The following is a 15,973-nucleotide window of genomic DNA, read 5'->3' as shown; positions in this document are numbered from 1 at the left end:
ATAAATCCAACTCCATTGCACCCTTACTGATGACAAGACTAAGTCCCAACCCCATGGCATGGCATCTACAGACTTCCAATCTGGTCCTATCGCATCAATCTTCCAACCTACTTCTTACCACGTGCCCTAAATAGCAAGCAGTCCAAACCCACATCAGGGCTCAAGCATCTCATTAATGGTTCAGGAAATCTGGGCCATGGCTGGACTACACACTCCTCTCCCCCTTCTAATGACTAGAACCCACCCTGTGGAATGAACTCAAATACCACATCCTCCTGGGAGCCTCCCCCAGATCCTCCAGCAGTTACTGTGTCCTCACTACTCTTCTTCACATGCACAATCCTGTGCCACATGGTACAGCAGAGACCACTCGTGTGTGTGTGTGTGTGTGTGTGTGTGTGAACTATGTGTAACTGACTTTTTTATAGATCAAGAAACATCAAAAATTAGCAGTTACATATAGTTCAACCAAATGTTTGTCCCTCATTGTCTGTGTGTGTGTGTGTGTGTGTGTGTGTGTGTGTGTGTGTGTGTGTCTTTAATAGAAGTAGAATCATTATTTATATCTGGGCCAGTGGCTGTTGTTTAGTAAGATTATATTTTGCAAGTGTGGTCATATGACTGAGTTCTGGCTGGTGAAATACAAACAGATGTATTGACCGACAGCATCTAGAAACTGTACTTAATAGATAACTTGTGTATACCCTTTGTTATTTCTTCATAGTCCTTCATCCTTCCTGTGTACTGAAATGTACTTATGACTGCTGGTGCTCTAGCAACTCTTTTGGAACATGAGAAAAAGGGATGTATCCTAGAGATTATGAAATGGTGAGCTAGAGGTAGGTTGAGTCTCTAAGATCTTTGGTGGCAAACCCACCACAATAGCTCTGGAAAGATAGAGAATTTCTACTTAGTAAGCCAAGGTTATTTGTAGCGGAACCTACTTATAAGTGATATGTAATGAATTTGAATTATTTCCTCATATGCTTGCCTTCTTACCAGACTGTGAATTCTTCAAAAGCAGGGGGTTATGTTTTTAACTCTTTGATCCCTCAAGCACTGGGCCTGGCAAATACTCAATAATCTTTATAAAGTATTTTGTTGTTTTGAAAAGAGTGATTCAAGAATGGCTTATGTGACTGAAAGACAACATTTAAATATCATTAGGTTAAAGACAGACTCAAAGAATACCAACAAATGAATAGGAAAATAGACTGATAAGGTGGTCCATGGGATGCCTGGGTGGCTCAGTGGTTGAGTGTCACCTTCAGCTCAGGATATGATCCTGGAGTTCCAGGACTGAGTCCCACATCAGGCTCCCCATGGGGAGCCTGATTCTCCCTCTGCCTGTGTCTCTGCCTCTCTCTGTGTCTCTCATGAATAAATAAATAAAATCTTTTTAAAAAAATGAAAAAGTGGTCCACAGACATTTTTTACAAGAAACAATGTCAATACATATCAAAGCATGACAATATGCATTTGATTTTGCTGAGAAAACTCATCTCCAGCGCTTCACTCACTCTGAGAGGCAGAGGATCAAGGCCAATGAATACAACCAGTGTAAATGGCCAGTAAAAGCAGTTGGAGAAAGAGGAAGAGAAGGAATGAGGATTGGCAATACAGGGAACTTACTCCAATAATTGACTTTGATGGGTTTAAGCCTAAGGAAAAGCTGCAGACCTTGCTTCAGAGAGGAGCATCGTCTGAATTTAAAGAGCACCAGCAACTACCCACCCTTTCCAAAATTGAAAAGGCCAGAAACTCTAAGTCTTTCCTCTGTAAATTATGGCTTTCTGTTTAACTTCCAGGAACAATATAAACTGTGCAAATAGCATGCTATGAAATTGTTATAAATCAGGAATCAGGCGCCCAGCTTCTCCATAACGACATGTGATTGGGTGTTGCAGGCTATGCTCAATGCAGTCTACTGGCCACGGGCTTAATGATGAGATCAGGGCAAGTCAATTTTCACTCGATGTGAGAAAGTTTATTAGTACAACTAAAACTATCAAAATAATCGATTTATAAATCTAAACAAACCATTAAGGTAAAGGAAGCCCTAATAGATACTAGGGTCAATGTCTCAATCAATAATATTGTACAACTCCGGTGACAAGTCAAATGTACAAAAGAGGGTCAGTTCTGCTGCTACAAATGAATCATGAGCAATCAAATATAATTTCGCATCATAAAAGACATGTGGCAGGCATAATAGATCTAATTCCTCCTCTGATCAGGGGAGAGGTAGGAGTTCAATTATAGCTCCAGTCCCTGGAACACAGCTTGGTAAAGAAATGATGTTTTTACCACCTAAGAGACAGAGATATGCGTTGGGGGTGGAGGTGGGGCAGAGGCGGTGTGGCCTCAGGAAGTGGGAGTGGATGAAGACAGGAGGGTTCAGGATTGTTCTCCCCAGCTGGCTGAGCCTGGGGGATCGTTTTTTGCTTGTTGGGGAGTCTGCATCTTCCCCGTGTAAAGTCAGAGGAATGGTTTAAGGGCAGGGAGAGTATAATGAGCTGTAAAATGTTTGGGGAAGCAGTATAACCTCACCCGACCAACTCGGGATCCTAGAGAGAGGGGAAAGGTGGGGTGGGCAGGGCCCACAGCACTAGCAGTGGGGAAAGAGGCCCCTGGTCTTGGGCAGCAGGAAGTGAGTGGGCTGGGGGTGGGGCGCTGCTGTGAATTCTCACCTGCAGCCACCTGCTCTGCTCCATCTTCAGGCAGCTTGGGGAATCTGCAGCCCCTAGCCCCCAGTTGGGGTCCACACTATGTCTGTGAGGCACCTGTAACGAATGAGTACACATTGAGCATGGCGGGGAATGGAAGCCTCCGCCTCCTCCTCCTGTCCTCCGGGGTGGGGGCAGCCTTTGGGGGTCTGGGCTCTGGAGCCTCCCCACAGCATCTGCCCCCATCGTGTGGTCTCCCTCTGGGTGTCTGTGTCCTTGTTCCTTCTCATAAGGACACTCGGGTCCAGGGACCACCCTCTCCAGTGTGACCCCATCTGAATCTACCTAATTCCATCTCCAGAGACACTGTTTCCAAATAAGGTTAAATTCTGAGGTTATGGGTGGATATGAATTTTGCAGAGATGCCAGTCCCCATGATGTCAGGTGCTTCTCATTTTCTGCCCTGGGGCTTCTCCGACACGCAGGGGGTGCCCTCAGGAATCCTGGCAGACACTGAACCCTCGGAGCCGCAGATTCCTGCTGGTAGATTTGGCCTCAGCAGAGCCACAGATCGCAGAGCCTCCAGGGTGAAGCAGAGTGTGGAACTGAGCTTCCTTTTGGAGCCCGACATCCTCAGGTCTTGGTTGCTTTGGGTGCTTGTGAATGTCTTTACCTGCCTCTTTTTTGGTGCTTTGTTCAGTGTTTGTAGCTCTTCTTAGAAGGGTTGTCTTCACACACAATCCTGGTTGTAGCTGTGAGCTGGAGTCTGTTGTTGTCCCTACCTTTGCAAGCGCCCCGCCTGTCACCTGCCTCCTTCTCTGTAGGAGATACAGCAGCTCTTCATCAGATTTCTGTAAACCACTTTTCCTCCCAACTGCTATAATCTCAGCACTATTTCTAGCCTACTAAATCTGGTCATTTATTTTATTACTTTTTGAAGATTTTATTTATTTCAGAGATAGAGAGCACAAGCAGGGGGAGCGGCAGATGGGGAGGGAGAAACAGGATCCCCGCTGAGCAGGGAGCCCAACGTGGGGCTCCATCCCAGGATCCCGAGAACATGACCCGAGCCAAAGGCAGACACATACCCGACTGAGCCACCCTGGTGCCCCTAAATCTGGCCATTTAAAAAAGCCGTTTCATATATGCCATCTTCACAACCAAGCCTGTGAAGTCATTAATGCAGATGTTATGTCCCCATTCCAAATACGGATACATTACAAGGCAGAGAGTTGAAATATTGTCCCAGGGTGGGTATCTATCAAGTGACAGGAAGAACAGACCCACATGTCATGTCATGTTTCCCAACCCCAATCACAATAGTGTAGGGGGTGATTGTGACATTATCAGGTGCCAAATGAGGACTAGACACTACAGACAGATCCTAATGCAGACTTTCTGTGAAATAAGTTAATCACACATTTTCCTCCTGTAGCATCCTATGTCTGCATGCTTCTCTTTTGTTCAGGAAGTGTGTAGCTAATTCAGTAATATTCAGACTTTGGTAAACTTTCAGGGGATGGGCTTCCATTGCAAATACTGATTTATTCCTCTCAGTAATTACATAGATTCTTGTTCTCATTTACAGTCTAGGTAACCCAGTGTCTGCTGGGCTTATCGTTCCAGCATGAGCCTAGAGCACCTGCCATGTTTGTGGATGTCATCCCCGCAAGTTGCAAGTCAGGCACTCAGCTTTTCTGCCTTGGTTAGTCAATTTGCAAAACAGTGATGATCAGACCTTTATTAGCAGAGAAGAAAGAAAGGGGGGAGGAAGGGAAGTAGACTGAATATTTCACATTTTGGTTAAGTTAGCATCGGTTTCCTTTCACCGAAGGCACACATAGTTTTGTGGGCTACTTCTCTTTTAAATTTTATTTGTCTTGCTATAGTGGAGAGCCAAAAAATGTGCTGGGCTTTTTTCATATTTTTTTTTCCTCAAGAGTGCTGTTTCTTCACTAATATCTAATGAGCCAGGTTTACCACCTATTTTATCGATTTTGTGTATTGAATTATGGAATGTGCTGGTGGCTGAGATATAAAATAAATGAAAAATGTAAAATCTATGAAAACCATGAAAAAGTTTGTGCTTTTTTGATATACATATGCTGGCTTTGGATTAATGTGCAAACGGTTACCAGGAAAAATGACAAATTATTACTGAATTCAATACCAAGTTGTGTGAGGGGACTTCAAGGCTACAGAGATTGGGGGAAAAAAATAAAGACTCTGTGTTGTGTCTGACTGGAAAGTCCCACTGCAGGGAGCAGGATGAGGCTAGCATTTATTTATTTATTTGAAAATTTTATTTATTTAAGTACTCTCTACACTCCCCCCCTCCCCACCATGGGGCTTGAACTTGACGTAGAGATCAAGATTTGATGTTCTTCCAACTGACCCAGCTGGGCACCCTCACAATGAAGCTGGGGTTTAATTGAAAGCATTTGATTTGGTAGATGCTGTGAGCAAGTAAATTGAGCAATAAGGTGGCTCAGAGAAGGAGTATGATGTCTGGGTGTGGCAGTACTCTTTTTAGAGGTCCTTTTTTGGAAAAGTATTAGAAGAGACCTAACAATTCTGGGGGGTCCCTGCAGCCAGAGTGAGGGCTTCAATCTGCATGGTTGACAAGAGAGACTGAAACTTCAACGTAATTTCTAACAGGTGGTAACACTTACCTTGTGGCGGAGAATTTGGAAAGCTCAGGAAAGTATTATGGAGGAAACAAGTCACCTGTGATCTTGCCCCTGGGAGGAGGCACTGTAAGCATCTCTGTGTGCTCATCCTGGCCTCTGTGGGGCTGCAAAGAGATACATATATTTTTGGATAAAAATGGAATTATTCTCCAAAGACTTAATATCCTGATTTTTAAAATTAATATTATCTTAGTAATCTTTCAAGTCATCATTCTTTGCAATGTGTTGAATCGTATTGATATATACCCTAAGGTTAAACAATTCTTGTATTCTTGGAATAAATTTTACTTGATGGTGATGCATTATGATGGAATATGCTACTGGATTCAATTTGCTAATTTTTAAAAATATCTCTATTCATAAGGAAAATTGGCCAATAATTCCTCCTGATTTGTGAGTACAATTTTTTAAAAATATATCAGGCTTACAGAAGTGTCACTGAATTAATTGGGAAGCCTCTCGTATTTTGCCACGCTCTGGAAAAATTTAAATACAAGCTAGACAGACATAGCCAGTACTGGGACTTCTGGTTCCAGCAGCGTGCTTGGCAAAATTGAAGTAGAACACTCCTATTACAAATACCTAGATATGCTAAGTAAAAATGCAAGGAGAACAGAAATTAAATAGAAAGCCAACCTCCCAAGAAAAAAGGAAACCCTGAAGATTATTCCAGAATAGGAGCTATACTGAAAAGCTTGAGTGTTGGGTAGGTGGGCCTGTGCCCTGTGGTTGTTAGCAGAGACAAGGGCTCCAGACAGTAGCTGATCCTGGTCTTCATGTAGACACAAGGACTTGAGATGAGAGGAAGGGTCTCCAGGGTCAGGGTTTGAAATCGTTTGCCTCTCATCATGCCGGGGCCATGCAATAACAGTGCCCTCACAAAAAGAGCAGCATAAAAGAAATCACATAACTGTGGACTTCAGGTTCAAATCATACACCCAGAGGAATGACAGAATTTTCTGTGATATTAACAGTAATGATGGAAGGGAGATGATGAAATATCTTCAATGTTTTTGTGGAAAAAAATACTGCCAGCTTGTGATTCTGATCCAACAAAATATCTTAAAATAATAAAGACAAAATAAATATATTTTTAGAAAAACAAATGCTGAAAGATTTCGACTCCAAGAAGCTCTAATTAAGGGAAATTCCAGCAGATACACTTTAAGCAGAAGGAAAGGTATTCCAGATGGTACATCAGAAATGAGGAAGTAAGAAAGAGTAGAAAGTGGTAAAAGTGTGGGTTAAACTAGATGAATAATACATATATAAAACAATAATTATGGTTTCTTATGGGGTTAAAGACATGAAGAAAAGTTGTTTAGTCAAAAATTAACAATTCTTATTAGGATGGAGGGCAACAAAGTCACTGTTTTCGAGTCTGTATGTAATCTCAGACGGTGAATATTTTGGTTAACTTTGAACTTAAGTAAATGAGCCATGTCTGGTGCAATTTCTAGAGTATCACTAGAAGAATAGAGAGAGTACATAATTCCAGACAAATGGAGGAAAAGATGGAATGAAAAAGTGGTCAATTTTAGAAAGGGAGAAAGAAGAAGTACACAAATCTGGGACAAGTAGAAAACATAAAATTAAATAGTAAATAAAATCAAAACACATCAGCCATCCCACTAACTATAAAGGGATGAAGTGCCTGGTTAAACCAGGATGGTTTCAGCCTGAATGAAAAAAATAAATTTAACAGATATAAGCATTCTGAAAGAATTAATGTTAAAAGTCAGAAAATGGGGTACCTGGGTGGCTCAGTGGGTTAAGCGTCTGCCTTTGGCTTGGGTCATAATCTCAGGGTCCTGGGATCGAGCTCCCTGCTCCCTGCAGGAATCTGTTTTTCCCTCACCCTCTGCCCCTCCCCCTGCTTGTGCTCGCTGCCTTCTTCTCTCTCTCTCTCAAATAAATTAAGTTTTTTTTTTTAAGTTAGGAAATGATTCTTTGTAAAATTTTACCAAAGAAACATGATGTAGCAATATTACTGTGGGATAAGGTAAATTTTACAACAAAAAGCATTAATAGACATAGAGGTTACACACAGTGATAAGGGGTTAAATATACCCACCCCTCCCAAAAAAACCCACCTAGGATTTGCATGTGCCTAATAATGCAAGCATGCCAAAACCTATAAAGCAATAATTGACAGAAGAAATAGATAATCACAGGGGCTGACTTCTAGCACACTGGGCTCAGTAACTATGATGGAACAAGCAGACAAACACAGAATGATCTAGAAGCTCTGGACCACATGAGGAAGGAAACAGGCTCAGTCGTCATATGCAGAACACTGTATCTCTTAACTAAGAAGACAGCTGAGACATTGATAATAATGGATCAGGTGCCGGCTAGTAAGCCAATTTTAACACATTACACAGTACTGAAGCCACACAGGTTGTGCTCCCTGAACATAATGCATTTAAGCTAGCACCCAGTAACTGAAAGATAACCTGAAAACTCAGACAAGTTTGGAAGTTACAGAACACATTACCAAAGAACTCAGGAGTCAAATAAAAAAATACAATACCCTGAACTTCATGATAGTGAAAATACTGCATAGCAAACCTTGTGGCATGTGAGCAACCAAAACTTGGTGCTAACTGTACGATCTCACAGTGAAAATCATTCAGCTAATATGATCTAGGAAGTACATATAGACTACCAAGTAATTCTAATGAAGTGAGGTAAAAATACAAATAGAAGAAATTAATGAGATATAAACATAATATGGAGTATATCAAAATAGTCATAAAATTAACAAAACACTGGCAAAGGGGAAAACAGTCTCAGGGACAGCAATCAAGAGTGAAATGCAGGTGGGGCTCCAGGTGGCTCAGTGGTTGAACGTCTGCCTTTGGCTCAGGTCATGATCCCAGGGTCCTGGGTTCGAGTGCTGCATCAGGCTCCCTGTGAGGAGCCTGCTTCTCCCTCTGCCTATGTCTCTGCCTCTCTCTAGGTCTCTCATGAATAAATAAATAAACTCTTTAAAAAAAAAAAGAATGAGATGGGGGTTTATAACCATAGTTGTACACATGAAAAAGATACTAATAAGAGAATACTATGACTTCAGGCAATAAACTTTTTAAATTGAAGAATAATTGGCACACAGCATTGTATCAGTGTCAGGTGTATAGCACAATGGTTTGATACTTACCTACATCATGAAATGGTCACTCTCTCTGTCGCTGTAGAAAGTTGTTACAGTGTCGTTGACCATATCCCCTACCCTGCATGTTACACCCCCATGACTTACCTACGCTGCAACTCAAAGTGTGTAGCTCTTAATCTCCTTTGGCTGTTTCTTCCATCCTCCCTTGCCTTTCTCTTCCTGCAATCACCCACGTATTCCTTGTATTTATGAGTCTATTTCCATTTTTGTTTGCTTGTTGGTTTAGTTATTTTAGATTTCATGTATATGTGAAATCATATGGTATATGTGTTTTTCTCTGTCTGACTCATCTCACTCAGCATAACCTGATCCGGGTCCAACCTAGTGAATGACAGGATATCATCCTTTTGTCATGGCCGAGTAATATTCCACCGTGTGTATGTGTTTATATATTATGTTTGTACACGAGGAGACACAGTGAGAGAAATGTACGAAGCAGTGTTTTTTTCTAAAAGCAAAACTTGGAAATAACTTGGGTGTTCACCGACTGTAAATAGTGACAGTGAAGTTATTTAGATATACACAATGGGAATCTAGATGGCAATATATTACTGTGTCCAGCAAAATGGGCAAACTCCACAAATACAGTATTGGGGTGGGGGAAATTTCACAAAAGAATGCATCTTAGGCTTAATTGGGTTCCCCTATCCATATGTGGACATGTAAACCTCCCCCCCCCCCCGCCATGCAGTGTGACTATATTTGGACGTAGGGCCTTTAAAGAGATAATTAAAATAACTGAGATCACTGAGGTGGGCCCTAATCCCATATGACTGGTGTCCTTATGAAAACAGAAAGAGACACCCATGAACACACAGAAAAAAGGCCATATGAGGAACCCGCCAGAGGTGACCGTCTGCAGCTCCAGGAGAAACGTGCCAACACCTTCATCTGGGACTTCCAGTCTCCAGAACTCTGTGAGTTGGGGGGGGGGGGGGATTCTGTTGGCTAAGATGTCCAGCCTGTGGTATTTTGTTACAGCAACCCTACCACACTAATGCTGAATATCCACTTTAAATAAATGATTCCGTTTAATGTAAGTTTCAAGGATGGAAAAAGGAAATAATATCGCTGAGGAATCTACACGAAGATGCCAAGACTGTAAAGAAAAGCAAGAAAGTGATTTTCACGAGAAACCTGGATGGTGGTTTTCTATAGGGGAGGGGAGCCGAATACCATGAGGGAGGTTTCCAGGGGGCACTTTCCCGGGTGGACGCTGATCATGTTCTGGCCCCAGAGGGCGGTTATGCAGGTTTCTCTGTATAATTTCTTATACTGCACTTGTGCTGTACGTAATAATCCGTGTAGATGACAGCTTGCACAATTAAAAGAGCAATGCTGAGCAGACCACTAAGGTGGTGTGTGACAGGAAATGCTGGCAGGGAGATGGGGAAGGTGGACGAGACCTCCTGAGTTAAGGGGCGTGATCTTTCTTACACTGGTAGCTGGTGGGCACGAGAGCTCTAATCTCATCACTACTCTTTGTAACCTACATGTAGTTTATAGTCGTCTTGTATCTCCTCAATATTTTAGAAAAGCAATGGCTCTTTTTAAAGGTAAAAAAACATCATGGTGTCTGGCAGCTTACAAAGGCGCCTTACTAACTGGGCAGTCAGAAAAAATACAGGGTATGTGGTTAAAGCTGAAATTCAGAGAAACAATGACACATTTTTAGTGTTGATTGTCCTAAATATTGCATGGGATAACTCATACTAAAAACTGTTTGCTGTTTGTGGGCAAATTCACTGATTTAACTAGATGTCCTCTATTTTCATTCACGGAATCTGACAGCCCTATTAATATCAGTGCCTGAACATTCCCCAGGAATACCCCTCCTACAACTTTATTTCAATGGAAAGATTCAGTACCCAGCCCAAGATTTATATCCGGTATTCAATGTCATTGATTCCTCTCTCTTAGCAAAGGGCTGTTATACAAATTTCTTTACGCCTTGGGCATCTCCACCTCAATGTGTCCAAGAACAAGCTAATTATCTTGTCTCTAAAACAAGATAATGATTCACCGCTGAACTTCCCTGTTTATGTTAAGGATGCTGTCTTAGGTTCTTTGTTGCAAGTGGCAGAAACTCAATGGAGCCAAACGTAGTCAAAGCTGTGTTCTCGCCTGGAGTGATGATCGCCTGATCCCATGGGAGCTCTGGAAAGGGGTCTGCAGCACAACATTGGTCTCAGCTTGAGGCAGGGAACCGGCCTTCTTCCTCCTGCCATGCTTGGCTACCAGTGGTGGGCTGCCTCTTTGAGAAGCAGAGACAGGAATAATCTGTGGCTCCCATCTGGTCAAAGGCAGTTGAGAAGTGCCTCCCCACCACCGCAACCCCCCCAGCCCCGCCCTGGGTCATTCTCAAGCTGTGTTACCCAGTAAGCAATAAAGACGGCTTCCACTGTACTAGGGACAGCATCCAGCTGCTGGTGGGACCAACCTCAAGGTGTCCCCATATCTGGCTCATCCCCACATTGACAGTATGTCCCCAAGTCTGGCTCATCCCCACATTAACATAATGTTCCTCTGTCTGGCTCATCCCCACGCTGACATCGTGTCCCCATGTCTGGCTCATCTCCATATTGAGATCGTGTCCCCATGTCTGGCTCATCCCCACACTGACATCGTGTCCCCTACCTGGGTAGGTAGGAACCCCTGTTTACATTTGTACATCTGCTTCTTTTTGCAGAGCCAGGCAGTGTGTTTTCATTCCATCTCCTGGCTTATTAATCCTTTAACTGGAGATGAATGCTTCCTTTTTTTCCCTCATATGTATTGAATTCTATCCCCAGGTCTTCACATGCCAGAAAAGGTCATTATTCTTCCGCGCCACGTGACATTTTGACTGATGTTAGAATTCTAAGTTGAAAATGCCGCTTCATATTCTTTAGTACCTGACGTTGCAGTCGGGAAGCGCTGTGCTTTCTGATTTCTATTTCGTGGCAGGTGTTCCTGCATTTGTTTAGTTTTGTGTTAGACTTCACCTGTATAGGTGTGTGATGACGTGTGGTGGGCGCTGGTTACTGAAGACTCTGTCCCCCCACTGGACACACACTCACTGCCACTGGGCCCTCTTGTAAGCCACTCGCATTGGGGTTTCTCTCTTACATCCTTTTCTGCCCTGAAATTCTTGGCTGTTTCTTCCCATGCCCTCAAAGCATGCATTATATTTCACTGTGAGTCACTTTTTAGCAAATGCCTCCAACACATCAATTATACTGTCCTCAGTTAGAGCTCCAAGGGCACACACTATGCTTCTTTATGTCACCAGAGCTTTATGCCACTCTTAGTTTTTGCTCAAGAATCTCTGGTTGATGATCCAAAGTCCTATCAATTTTTGGCACCATGTCGAAAATTCCAGATATTCAACGAGGTCAATATGTATGACAATCTTTTGACTGTTGATTTTTAAACAGATTTTCAACTCAGAATCAAAGGTCAGTTTTGTTGTTGTTTTTGTAAGTTAGGGTTTAAAGTATGTAACAAGAAGATAGTACTATCTGTTCTTCATGCGCTGGCAGTCTCTGCCTGGCTTTCTCTTCTAGTGACAGTCCCAACACATACAAATGGATTTTGCAAATGGGATTTTGTGCAATACTGTATCAAATGTATTTTAATTGTCATTCTAGACATATTACATCAACTGCATTGCTTTCATCTGTAAATCTTGTAATTCCATCAAAAAAGCAATCAAGTTGTCTATGGAATGATTTCTTCCTCACAAACACCTGGTTGATTATGGCTCCTGGTTCCATTATCCTATGGAGGCTTTCAGATTTCCACCTCTCCTTCCTCTATTATTTACTGGAGATTCAAGATGTGCACAGATAATTCAAATTTACCATGTTTCACTGATTATTTTATAATGCCATTAAGTAGAACGATGGCACTGTATTTCACAAATGAAGAAGTTAAAACAAAGAAATGCATGAATTGAAGTGCGACGATCCAACCATGATTTTCTCTGGAACTGAAAATTGGCTTTTGTCAGAGACAGCTTTGCCTGTCATTTTTTTCGAGGTCCCGTGCCCCCACCCGAGCTCTTCCAAATTTGTCATTTTCAGTGACCACCACACCTTATCTGCCAACATAAAACCAAACTCTCGCAAGCAAGGATGTACTCACTTAATTTGCAGCTGCTTTTTCTTTTTATACTTTCTCCATCTTGGCACAATCTGGATGCACACCCAAATATTGTAATTTACATGATCACTGGGCCAAAATGTATTCATGAGCATGGAATATGTGTAGCCCTTGGTCCAAGCTGTAGAGAGCATCAAGCTGCCGCACAAAGAGGATGGTCCATGTGGCCAGCTCTGCTGCCCTCGCCCAGGGCACAGGGCACTCTGAGGCATGCACATCCACTCTTTACATGATGGATGATCAGACAGTTGCACGTGGGTTAAGAAAAGAAAACCAGAGGAGAGGGGAAAGGAGTAGCTGAAATAATTCTTGACTTGAGAGAGAATGGGTAAGCAGGGTGTGACCATAGCACTTGCTGTCAAGTGGTGTGGACAGTGAAAGAGAGGCTTAGGTCACATTGTTAAATGACGTTTTGAGATATCGTCGGGTTTACAGGCAAAAGATCAAATTTTAGAGCAATTCTTGAAAACCAGTGGCACAATTGTTTTATGCCATTGTATTTTCTTGAAAGATACAGGAGAGTAGGTGGTACCTGGGGACTCTGCAGAGATTCCTAAGAAACTGGGGCCTGGGGGACATTGCCTCCATCCACCGGTGAGGCAGCTTCCTTTCCTTGGGCATCAGAACCCTCAAGAGGGGGGACAGTCGCTGAGCTGCAGGGCTCAGGTCTCCCACGGGGTCAGTTTCAGAAGACAGGGCAGAGCATATTCAGAACCTGGTGTCCGTTGGCGAGGGGAAGTGAGTTAGGGCCCTTGGTCACTTTCTTCTTACATTTGGTGACTATGTTTGCAGGTCAAATGCTTGAGGGAATCACAGAGGAAGCTTGTAACTAGAGTTTATGTGCATGTATTTGGTCTCATTTTGCTTTCTTCCTTGTAGAATGATGTCACTTAATTGATCTCATCCACACATCAGTCACCAAGCACACGTGCAATTCATGAATTGAAGACAGAGAAGTTCCAAAAGCACCAGATTGGAGAGATACCATGAATAAATATTTTCTGCATGGATACCAGTGAAGTTGTGTCAAAAACTCTGCCATTTGTTGGGTTTTAGTGGCATATTAATGGCAACCAGTGGATCACATAAACACTTCATATATTTATAATACAAATGCTCTGGACCAGATATGCTACATTTACTGCGGGGCCAAATATTTCCAGCTGTGCGCACTCTACCACCCTTACTTTACACATAATGTAAGCCATGTGCTTTTCAGTGTGTATAAAGTATAATATATTTATTCTCAAAAAGGAGTAAGACTTGTTCCTCCTCACTGCAGTTCAGTCAACTACAAGTTAAAGATTGTGAAACTGGATGTTCCAGATTCACCCTTTCCCATCCATAGGAACAACAGTCCAGTAGAAATGGAAGCTGGCTTCCAGGGGAAACAGGGCTGCGGGCCGAACACAGGAGCCTTCTCTGACTGTGTGAGAAGGCTAGACAAACCCTAGAGCCCAACTGCAGCTTGTAGATGGGGTCTTCTGCTCTTAGGATGAAACAGTGGGTGTCACTGGCAATAGAACTTCCAGTGACTAATGCCACCGAGAATGGGCAGGCCGGTTTGTTTTGTTCTATGTCTGTCCTCAGGGTATCACAGATTGTATTGGATTGCGAAATCCTTGTGGAAGAATATGAAATGTTGGGTTGTTGTTTGCTCTAACTCCAGTTTATGGAAACTTTTCTCCGGGCATTACCCCACTCCTTCATGAACAACACAATTAAGTGAAAACAGCACGACTTTGAAGTCAAATAAATTTGAGCTTTAATCCTAGTTTTGCCTCTGTGTGATTTTTGACTACTCTAATCTGTGTGAGTCCTCAGCATCCTTCTGAGGAAAGAGGCGGCCAAGAGAAGAACCTTGCAAGATCACCAAGCACCTTATCATTGATGTATAGGAAGCAGTTGTCAGAGAGCGGTCATTCTAGACACTGTAGTAATCCTTCCTTTCTTTATCATAGCAGCTAAATAAATGAGAAAGATATTGGATTTTCTGGATCTTTTCTGCTTTGCTTTGATCTTTAGCATGAGGTACAAATTATCCTGAACAGTAAAGAAGTGGAAAGAGCTTTGCAAAGCTGAACAGGTTTGTATTTCTTGTAAGACCATCTAATCAAGAGGCTGTAGATTAGTTCTGATGACAAGTGACCTCTGGTTTCCAAACCAATATGCCCTGCCTCATCTTTTTGTCAAGATTTCAGTTCTTTGGCCAAAGTCAAGCAGGAAAGGGAGAAAATAATACTTTGGAGAAGGTGATAGGGAAATATTAAATAAATGTTTTTTAATACTTTTTTAAAAAAGAAAAGTAGAAGTTGTTCCAAATAAGTACAGGGTAACTAGAAATTACAGAGCATAGGAATACTATGGGTATTAGTCATTGATCAGGATCTAAACTTTATCTGCTAAATTTCTCTTCCATTTCCTTAGTGCTCAATTTGAAGATCTTATTATGAGATGTTTATTGGTAGCAGTGGGTGGCTAGTTTTGCTCTACAAAAATGTGTCTGTAAGAAACAGAAAAACAGGGGTGTCTGGGTGGCTTGGTTGGTTAAGCGTCTGCCTTTAGCTCAGGTTATGATGTCAGGATCCGGGGATGGAGCCTGTATGGGACTCCTTGCTCATCAGGAAGCCTGTTTCTTCCTCTCCATTTGCCTCTCTCTCTGCTTGTGCTCTTTCTCTCTCTCTCTCAAATAAACAAATAAAATTAAAAAGAAAAGAAACAGAAAAGCATCCATGCTTGCCTGAGCTCAAGTGAGTTTACTATTGGATATGGGGGATCTTCCAGCAACCAACTGCACAGCTAGAGTACACAGGGACATGAAAATGAGAAGCAAGTGGTTTCCTATCCATGCAGACTTCTCTCCAAATCTTCAGTTTCTCACCTCCCCCTCCGGGGGCAGCTGCTCCCCAGCACTGTTTGCAGGCCATGGGTCCTTGCTTTGACCAAGCCTGGGCAGAAACTGATAATCTTAATGTCTGGTTCAGAGTCGATCCTGATTACTTCTAGTAGTTCTGTTGTATGGAGTCATCACTAGCCAACACTGAGACTTTGTTCCTAGGGGAAAAACACAGTTAGGTTCCTGTGAGCCCCTGTCAATTACACTTTCATCAACTGATCAAAACCTTGTTTTATGCGTGTTTCTGTTGAAAGACACCTTATTTAATATATATTATTGATTCATGAACATGAACATTGAACACGTGGCCATCAGCTCCACAACTTGTGCCTGGAAGAGGTTCATCTAACACAGGTTTTCTCTGAGAGGCACATCCCAGGCTCAGGAGAGCTTAGAAACACCC

The 15,973-nt window shown here is 42.4% G+C and overlaps 1 long non-coding RNA gene across 1 annotated transcript; it reads left to right on the top strand.

Annotated features, from left to right (window-relative positions):
* The first annotated feature begins 734 nt into the window (after positions 1–734).
* LOC140599220 (uncharacterized) lies at positions 735–14,406 on the top strand. Its single transcript, XR_012001906.1, has 4 exons — positions 735–839; positions 3,152–3,303; positions 9,326–9,448; positions 13,554–14,406. It is a non-coding gene; the product is annotated as an uncharacterized lncRNA (long non-coding RNA).
* The last annotated feature ends 1,567 nt before the right edge of the window (positions 14,407–15,973 follow it).

This window comes from Vulpes vulpes, chromosome 6, assembly GCF_048418805.1.
Source record: "Vulpes vulpes isolate BD-2025 chromosome 6, VulVul3, whole genome shotgun sequence".
NCBI classification, from domain to species: domain Eukaryota; kingdom Metazoa; phylum Chordata; class Mammalia; order Carnivora; family Canidae; genus Vulpes; species Vulpes vulpes.
Note: the sequence above shows the minus strand (reverse complement) of the source record. Positions and strands in the feature narration are given on the sequence as shown.